This window comes from Phocoena sinus, chromosome 15 (assembly GCF_008692025.1).
Source record: "Phocoena sinus isolate mPhoSin1 chromosome 15, mPhoSin1.pri, whole genome shotgun sequence".
NCBI lineage: Eukaryota > Metazoa > Chordata > Mammalia > Artiodactyla > Phocoenidae > Phocoena > Phocoena sinus.
This window is the reverse complement of record NC_045777.1, coordinates 49478951-49488216: the sequence shown is the minus strand read 5'-3', so window position 1 is coordinate 49488216 and position 9266 is coordinate 49478951. Positions and strand designations below refer to the sequence as shown.

Below are 9266 nucleotides of genomic sequence, written 5' to 3'. Positions count from 1 at the left end.
TTAAAATTTTGGGAAACGTATGTCCACCACAGTGGGCTTGACATTTTCTCAACTTAAAGACTTTCTTTCTTTTTTTGATGTTCGAATCTTTTATTGGATGAATGTTGATAACAGTAATTTAAAGAATTGTAAGCCCTTTCTAAATACATTGAATAGACATTTGCAGTTTGCTGTGAGGAGAAGAAGAAATGAGTAAGGTCATTGTTTTTGAGAAGTTTATAATCTAAGAGGGGAGGTACGTACTATACATTATGTAAACATGAGGACTGAGTAACCGTGATGTACAGTGGAACTTGATACGTAGCGTAGAACAATGGGGAGTTGAGAGTGGCAGAAAAATATAGAACGCTTCACGAATTTGCGTGTCATCCTTGCACAGGGGCCATGCTAACCTTATCTGTGTCGTTCCAGTTTTAGTATATGTGCTGCCAAAGTGGGCACTAAAGACTTTTCTGATGACATTGGTGGTGAAATTACTAAATACATTTTTTCCTATTGTAGGATGTAATGGAATATGTTAAAACCTGGGAGGTCTACATAACTCAGCAGCCAGTGCTTTCCAAATGGTCAAGGGATAATGCTACAAAGCCATGCACGGATAAAGATCCATTCAAAGTGCAATAGAGACCAACAGATTTTAATGTAACAGAGAAGGAGAAGTTCACTGATGTGTTTTCAGATTTCACAGAGCAACTAAACTTTAAGAACTGTCACTTGTCAAATTTCAATGTAGCATCAGAGAAGAATATACACGATTATTTGAAAAGCCTATGTGTCTGTGAGGGTGGATTTTTTCATGTACTTCAACCAGAGCAATGTCTTGAAATAGATTGAATGTAGAAGTGGATGTGAGAATCTAGATGTCTTTTATTAAGTTCTATACTAGATATGCAACAATTTAAAACAAGGCAATTATTCTCACCAATTTTCTGGTTTGGAAAGCAATGATACTTTTCATAAAAATACGTTATTTATGTTAATATATAATGCGTTTATTATTGCTATTTTAATACATAAAGAAATATTAACATTTTTTGTTTTCAATTTATAATACTATAAATATTGAGTCTCATTATGGATCTTCAATAATTTGGGGGTGTAAAGGGGTCCTATGAACAAAAACCTTGAGAACTACGGTTTTAGTGTGCAATTCAATACCACGTGTCACCAGGAGGTGGCGCCACGAACATACAGTGCACGCTCCCCAGCCCTGGCTTAAATTTAAGGCTTCGAGGATGGTCCCAAACCTGCAGGGAGGAAACAAGCACAATTTAGTGGCAGCACCTCCATTAGTGAGTGCTGGCCCATTTGCACCCGACCTTGAGGCTGGAAAGCATCTCTGGATTTCCAGCTGTTAAACGAGATCAGACTTTTTTCCCTGAAGGAAACCCTTCTACTTCTCTGGCCACTCTTTGCACCAAGAGAACGATTTCTTACTGTGAACATCAAGTTACTGTGAGACTTGGCCCTGGCTTTATCCTTCACTGTCTGCAAACTCAATTTCTCTCACTAAATTTACAGAAACGGTTCTCTGCACGATAACTCACAATTCTGTAGCTATCATATACATAGAAATGCCAACTTCCTAGTATCATGAAAAAGTATATGATAGAGTATATATTCATGCAGTGTGTTCCTTGGGAAATTTGTTCTGAAAAAGCCACATCATTCCAAAGATGTAATGCGTACCACCTGGAATGTAATTGTGATTATTGTAGGCTAAACTCTGTAAGGTCTCCATTCCTAATCATCCAGCCCCATGAGCAATGCTCTAAAATGTTGATGTTTCCCCTCCATGTATTGATGTCAGTGCACTCAGAGATCATCCATCCCTTCTAACTTACAGTTGCTCTAAACAGTGAAATGTGAGGATATTACTGTACTGAGCTTCAGTTCTGGAGCAGAGCCACATCCTTTACTGACCTTTTTTCTCTGTTTCCTGTTCTGTGTCTGAATCCCCCTTTCTGTGCTGGTGCAGGCTCACTTCTTTGTTCCTCCTGATTTTCATTCCTCTGCCTTCCTCAAGGGAATCCCTGTGCCTTGTGCTGACTTAACACCCCTTGGCCGTGCTCTGGATGACTCACACTCACTGCCCTCCACCTACCACCAGATGAGAAAAGGCAGTGGCTCTTTCTTCATCTGCAGAAGAGGAACCCCATCTATATCTGGCATGTATAGAAGAGAGTATAATTTCCTGGGGTAACTCACTTATCACAGTCCCTTCTACCCTGCCTTCCAGAGAGCCAGGTAGACTAGCTTGACCATCAATGCCAGAGTTGGTTGATATCCAAGACCAAATCTATTGGACTGAGAATTTCTGGGGGCTTCAGTTTCTGGAGTCTTCTCAGCCTCTGGGCTCTGGCTTCCCTTCCTCCCGGTTCTGTTCTGTCCCATGATGTATGAACCTCAGTACCTTCTTTGTGTTTTACCAGAAGCCCCCCGCTCAAAGCACTGGTGACCACTGTGCACTTGTGGGACACTTTAGGGGAGTTCACAGGAGGACATCGATAGAAATCACGTTGCCATGGAGTCGTAAGCTTTACCATTTTCCTTTGCCAGATCCCCCCTCACCTGGTCCCAGCCACCTCCACCTTGCTTGCTCTTTTCTCCCCATCCTTCCTTTGCTCTCATCTCTCCCTTGTCTTCCTGAATCGTAAGGACTTTTCCTTCTTTAGGAAGGAAGGCTGCTTTTGCCTTCCCTTCTGTGGCTTGGTCCCAGGAAGGACCCCCTCCTTTAAGGTGTCACCATTCATCCTGGTATATATCAAGTTATATTCAGAAAAACAAAACAAAACAAAACAAGAGAAGCTCTTTTGGCTAAATAACTGATGACAATTTTTCTACCTCATTATTATTTTAGCTTGCAGCTTCTATTAAATTGGGATCCCACGAGCAGACCTCGATTCAAGAGTTTTCACGAGAGTGGTTTATTTGGGAGGTGGCAGTGAATGGGAGGAAAAGCAATAAGAGCAGTAGAGCACTTACAGATGAAGGTGCTGGAACATTCCTGTTCAAGTCTTTATGGGACACATGCTTTCATTCTGGGAAATGCCTGGCAGCAGAATGGCTGGGTCATATGCAAGATTTAGGTTTAATTTTTTAGGAGATTGCCAAACTTTTCCAAAGTGGTTGTAACCTTTTACATTTGCATCAGCTGTGTGTGTGTGAGGGATCCAGTCTTCCGGGATCTGTATGCCGAAAATTACAAAGCAGTGCCGAGAGAAATTAAAGGAGCCAGGTGCGTGTTTGTGGGTCACAAGGCTCAAGGGTGTTAAGGTGTTCATTCTCCCCAAACTGATGTACAGATTCAATGCAATACTGATCAAAATCCCAGCAGACATTTTTAGGAGTAAAAATTGATAAGCTGATTGTAAAATTCATACAGAAATGCAACAGACCTGGGACAAAGAACTTTAAGAACAACAGAGTTGAAGGGATAATTTGAGCTGATTTCAAGAATTCTCATAAATATGGGCAATGTTTAAAAATTCTGAGGCCCAGTCCATGCTGCAGATGGTTTAAATCTCAGTCTCTAAGGGTGGGGCCCAGCAGCAGGAGGTTTTGAGGCCCCCTAGCTAATTCCTCTGTGCAGCCCACACTGAAAATCCTTTTTAAAAGATTCTTAAGTGAATATATTTCATGAGACCACTAGGGGGCATCCTAAGCTTATGACTGCCAGGGAATTGCCCTTCCATCTAATAGAGGGTCACCCTGACAGCCTAATTTTTTCAGATAATCGGATAAGTAGGGGGAAGGAGGAAAGAATAAAGAAAATAAGACTGATGGTCATTGCCTTTGGTAGTACTTTAAAAAATGCATTAAATATTCACAGAGCATGGGGATTGAGAATGCCTTTATCGGTTTTTGATTCTGTGTTGATGGCATCTCGGTGTGAAAAGGAGCACCTGCTGCTTACAGATCTGGGTGGCTGATAGAATTTTAGACTTAGCCTGGCATTTGAAACCTTATCAAACTTGGTTCCAGTTTAAACTTCTATGCTCTTCTGAGCTCTCCCAGACCCCTACATAAACCCTCTGTTTCAGCCACCCTGAAGGGTGGTAAGGTCTAGTGTAATCACCTTTCTCCAAACTTGATGTCCAGCTAACTCCCTCTGACCTTTGAGTTCCCCGGACAGAGAACGCTCAAGTTGCCCGTGCCCAGGTTGCCCTCTGGTTCCCTCGAGCCCTCAGAGACCCCTCCCTCCCCAGAGCCCTGTAACACCTCGTCAGGACACTCATTGAGAACTTATTACCGGACACCTCCTGTAATTTTGAATTGCTTCATACCTTGTCTGATTGACCATTTCAGAAAGCTCTTTGAGTCCTGGGACCCCACCTTTAATTTAATAACCGTTGGTAGTGCTTGCATGTAGATGGTTGATGGACATTTGCTTGATGAAAAATTTTGTTATGATGAGTTGATTTTAAAGTGAGCTTCCTGAGAAAAGGGCAATTTTTACCCTAGTGCTTAGCATCCTGCCTAGAACAGTGCGGGCCCTTGATACATGAACGTTGCCTTGAGATAAATGTGTACACGTTCAATATTTCCTTGCTTTAAGCTGAGTCTTTTTTCTCCTCCTCCTCCTTTTTCTCCTTCTCTGACTCTTTTAAAAAGACAGCTTGGTGCAATCTGCCTCTGGGCTGCCGTATTTCCTTCCCTCTTCCCTCCTCCCCTCCCCTCTCCTCTCTCTTTCTTAATACGTGTGCATCTGTGGTAGAATAAAAAAACATATGTTTGGTCTCTGCCCCCAGTTTCTGGCACAGAGCTTCCAAAACCCTTGTAACTTCCTGAGTGACAGGGATGCTGGGAGCATCTTTTGTTCTAATATTGGGTTTTTGACCCCAGTTCCCGACATGGAGCTCCTGAATTCCTTGGATTTCTGGGGTGATAGGGGCATATTTTGTTCTAATGAGGTGACTCTGGGCGGGCTCCCGGATGGCTTCAGGATGGAGGCTGGTCACCAGAAAGACAAAGACATGATTAGAAGCTTGGGACTTTTAGCTCCATCCTCCATCCTCCAGGAAGGGAGACTGGAGATTGAGTTAATGATGGATCATGCCTACATGGTGAAGCCTCCATAAAAAAAATCCCTAAACTGTGGGGTTTGGAGAGTTTCTGGGCTGATGAACACATCCACGTGTGTGTGGGTGATGCGCCCCAACTCCACAAGGACAGAAGATCCTGAGCATGGGACCCTTCCAGACCTTGCCCTATGTACCTCTTCATCTAGCTGTTCATCTGTATCCTTTATCATATTCTTTATTATAAACCAGCAAATGTAAGCATCTCCCTGAGACCTGTGAGCCATTTCCACAAGTTAAGGAACCTGGGAAGGGTTGTGGGAACCTCAGATCTACATCTGGTTGGTCAGAAGTACAGGTGGTGGGATGACCTTGGGAGTGGAGACATCCTTGTGGGGCTGGTTCCCTAACTGTGGGGTCTTTGCTGATTCTGGGTAGTTAGTGTCAGAATTGAATTAAATTCTAAGACACCCCCTACAGCTGAGGTCGGGAGAATGACGGTTGTTAGAAGAAAAACCCTGCACATTAGTGTCAGAAGTACTGTGAGGGGAGAAATTGTTTTCCTCGAGCTTTTTTTATTAACACATTAAATGACAAGATTGAAGTAGTGATAAGCAGAATAGTCGAGATACTTACAACTCTGATGGGGTAGTTTGATGTTTTTGGTGACAGAGTCACAGGAACCACCAATGCTACTCTGGTTTATCAACTGACATTCACGGTTGAAAGCAAGGAAATATTGAACAAAATGTTAAATTGTGGTAGAATTCAGTGAACATAAAGATGTAATTTCTCAGGACTTCCCTGGTGGCGCAGTGGTTAAGAAGCTGTCTGCCAATGCAGGGAACACGGGTTCAATCCCTGGTCCAGAAAGATCCCACATGCTGCAGAGCAACTAAGCCCATGTGCCACAACTACTGAAGCCTGCGTGCCTGGAGTCGGTGCTCTGCAACAAGAGAAGCCACCGCAATGAGAAGCCTGCGCACCGCAACAGAGTAGCCCCCGCTCACCGCAACTAGAGAAAGCCCGCGCGCAGCAACAAAGACGCAGTGCGGCCAAAAATAAATAAATAACTTAAAAAAATGTAATTTCTCCCCATATATGCTCAAGAGTCCTCTCCATTCTATCTAGAAACCTCTGGTGCCAGGGGAGGGGTCTGTGGTCTCCCAGGTTAAAAACCTCTCTTGTAGCACAATATGTTGAGGACATACTTTTCTTTCATGGTCAAATGAATTCTCTTTTTCTTAAAAAAGTTCAAATCTTCAGAAAAGTTTCTAGGCTGCTACCTTTGAGTGTAAGGTCACATGGGTAACCTGAGGCCAACATCGGTGGTTCTCAAACTTAAGCATCAGAATCACCAGGGCTTTTCTCCTAGGACTGCTGATGCAGGTGTGGGCTGAGAGTCTTCATTTCCAGCAAGTTTCCAGGCGATGCTGCTGTTGCTGGTGTGGGATGCTTCTTGGAGAACCACTCCCTTATAAGAGTTTGGCCTTCTGACATGCTGAGGGCTGGAATTGGGCGAATGACCAGCTGGGAAGGAGAGTTGGACACAGTCCAGGTGAAGCAGGAAGAGCTGCTGTGTGTGCTTGTGACATGAGGGGGCTTTGGGGGGCGGGTAGCAGAGGGGATGGGCTACATGTACCACTGGAGACAGAGCCGGGTGGCAGGTGACTTGGACGTCCCACCTTACTTTGCCAGCAGCTGGGGCTGTCACCCTCCAGCTTGCTGACGTCCGGAGCCAGGACCTCCACCTGCATCACCTGTGCCCCTGCACACAGGGAGAGTGGCACCCTCAGTGGCAGTGTCTACCCATCGGGGTCCCTGAAGATATTCCCAACCTCCCTGTTCCCACACCCACGTGCTTCCAAGTGGCTTGAGAGCCTGCCGCCCACAGCAGGGACCCACTCACTGCATCTCACTTTAACAGCCACCTCAGCCTTTCCTGTCTCACCCTCTCCTCTCTCTCCCCGCTGCTTCCTGGAATCACCTTCCAAATAAAATGACCCGCTTCCCAGTGCTTGCCTCAGGGACTCTTTGGGGGAAATGCAACCGAAGATGTGCATTCAAATCCTGGCCTGCCCCTCACTCTCTGGGTGCCCCAGGAGTGAATCAGTCTCTCGAGCTCCGTTTTTGCATCAGAACCTCGGGGACCACACTTCTTACTTCCCAGTTATTGCCAGGATGGATTAACATCATATTCAGGAAGCACCCTGGGCCAGTGCCTGCAGTGGGTACAGGAGCTCAGGAGCATTTAGTCCCCTCCTCCCTTGAGACTGGCTGCAACCTGGGAGGAAGGAGGAAGAAGGCAGAGGAAAGAATTAATTTGTCAGATCCGTGAAGCCCGCAGGCGTGGGGTTCGCATCCCTGCAGTGATCCGGTGTGAGTGTGCAGGTCGTGGCTCCATTCCCCGAGGATGCAGCTTTCACTCTTAGAGAATCGGACTGACAGTAAAAACATGCATGGTGGCCTTGCATGCTTTGAGCCATCCTGCTTCTGTCCTGGGATTTAAAAATCCTCATCTGCAGCACCTTCTTCCACAAAACGTATTAGGTTTTAGCTGTTGAGTTTTGAGTGGGGAAGATTGCCTCATTGATCATCTGACAACACGCCTTGCCTTTTCCCTCTCTACCCCATCTTACTTCAGGAAGTGTGTTTGCCTTTTTAATTTTATTATTATTTTTTCCTTTAACATCTTTATTGGAGTATAATTGCTTTACAATGGTGTGTTAGTTTCTGCTGTATAACAAAGTGAATCAGCTATACGTATACATATATCCCCATATCTCCTCCCTCTTGTGTCTCCCTCCCACCCTCTTTATCCCACCCCTCTAGGTGGTCACAAAGCACTGAGCTGATCACCCTGTGCTATGCAGCTGCTTCCCACTAGGTATCTATTTTACATTTGGTAGTGTATATATGTCAATGCTACTCTCTCACTTCGTCCCAGCTTATCCTTCCCCCTCCCCGTGTCCTCAAGTCCATTCTCTACGTCTGTGTCTTTATTCCTTTCCTGGCCCTAGGTTCATCAGAACCATTTTTTTTTTTTTTTTAGATTCCATATATATGTGTTAGCATACGATATTTGTTTTTCTCTTTCTGACTTACTTCACTCTGTATGACAGACTCTAGGTCCATCCACCTCACTACAGATAACTCAATTTCGTTTCTTTTTATGGCTGAGTAATATTCCATTGTATATATGTGCCATATATTTTTAATCCATTCATCTGTTGATGGACACTTAGGTTGCTTCCATGTCCTGGCTATTGTACATAGAGCTGCAGTGAACATTGTGGTACATGACTCTTTTTGAATTATGGTTTTCTCAGGGTATATGCCCAGGAATGGGATTGCTGGGTCATATGGTAGTTCTATTTTTAGTTTTTTAAGGAACCTCCATACTGTTCTCCATAGTGGCTGTATCAATTTACATTCCCACCAACAGTGCAAGAGGGTAACCTTTTCTCCACACCCTCTCCATCATTTATTGTTTGTAGATTTTTTGATGATGGCCATTCTGACCGGTGTAAGGTGATACCTCATTGTAGTTTTTTTTTTTTTTTTTTTTGTGGTACGCGGGCCTCTCACTGTTGCGGCCTCTCCCGTTGCAGAGCACAGGCTCTGGACACGCAGGCTCAGCGGCCATGGCTCATGGGCCCAGCTGCTCTGCGGCATGTGGGATCTTCCCAGACCGGGGCACGAATCCATGTCCCCTGCATCGGCAGGCGGACTCTCAACCACTGTGCCACCAGGGAAGCCCCTCATTGTAGTTTTGATTTGAATTTCTCTAATGATAAGTGATGTTGAGTACCTTTTCATGTGTTTGTTGGCAATCTGTATATTTTCTTTGGATAAATGTCTATTTAGGTCTTCTGCCCATTTTTGGATTGGATTGTTTGTTTTTTTGATATTGAGCTGTATGAGCTGCTTGTATATTTTGGAGATTGATCCTTTGTCAGTTGCTTCGTTTGCAAATATTTTCTCCCATTCTGAGGGTTGTCTTTTCATCTTGTTTATGGTTTCCTTTGCTGTGCAAAAGCTTTTAAATTTTATTAGGTTCCATTTGTTTACTTTTGTTTTTATTTCCATTTCTCTAGGAGGTGGGTCAAAATGGATCTTGCTGTGAACACTCTTATGTCATAGAGTGTTCTGCCTATGTTTTCCTCTAAGAGTTTGATAGTGTCTGGCCTTAGATGTAGGTCTTTAATCCATTTTGAGTTTATTTTTGTGTATGGTGTTAGGAAA

General features: G+C 44.2%; 1 non-coding gene across 1 annotated transcript; it reads right to left on the bottom strand.

The window, feature by feature from the left end:
- Positions 1-334: 334 nt before the first annotated feature.
- Positions 335-441, bottom strand: LOC116741068. Its single transcript, XR_004346042.1, has one exon. It is a non-coding gene; the product is annotated as a U6 spliceosomal RNA (small nuclear RNA).
- Positions 442-9266: the final 8825 nt, after the last annotated feature.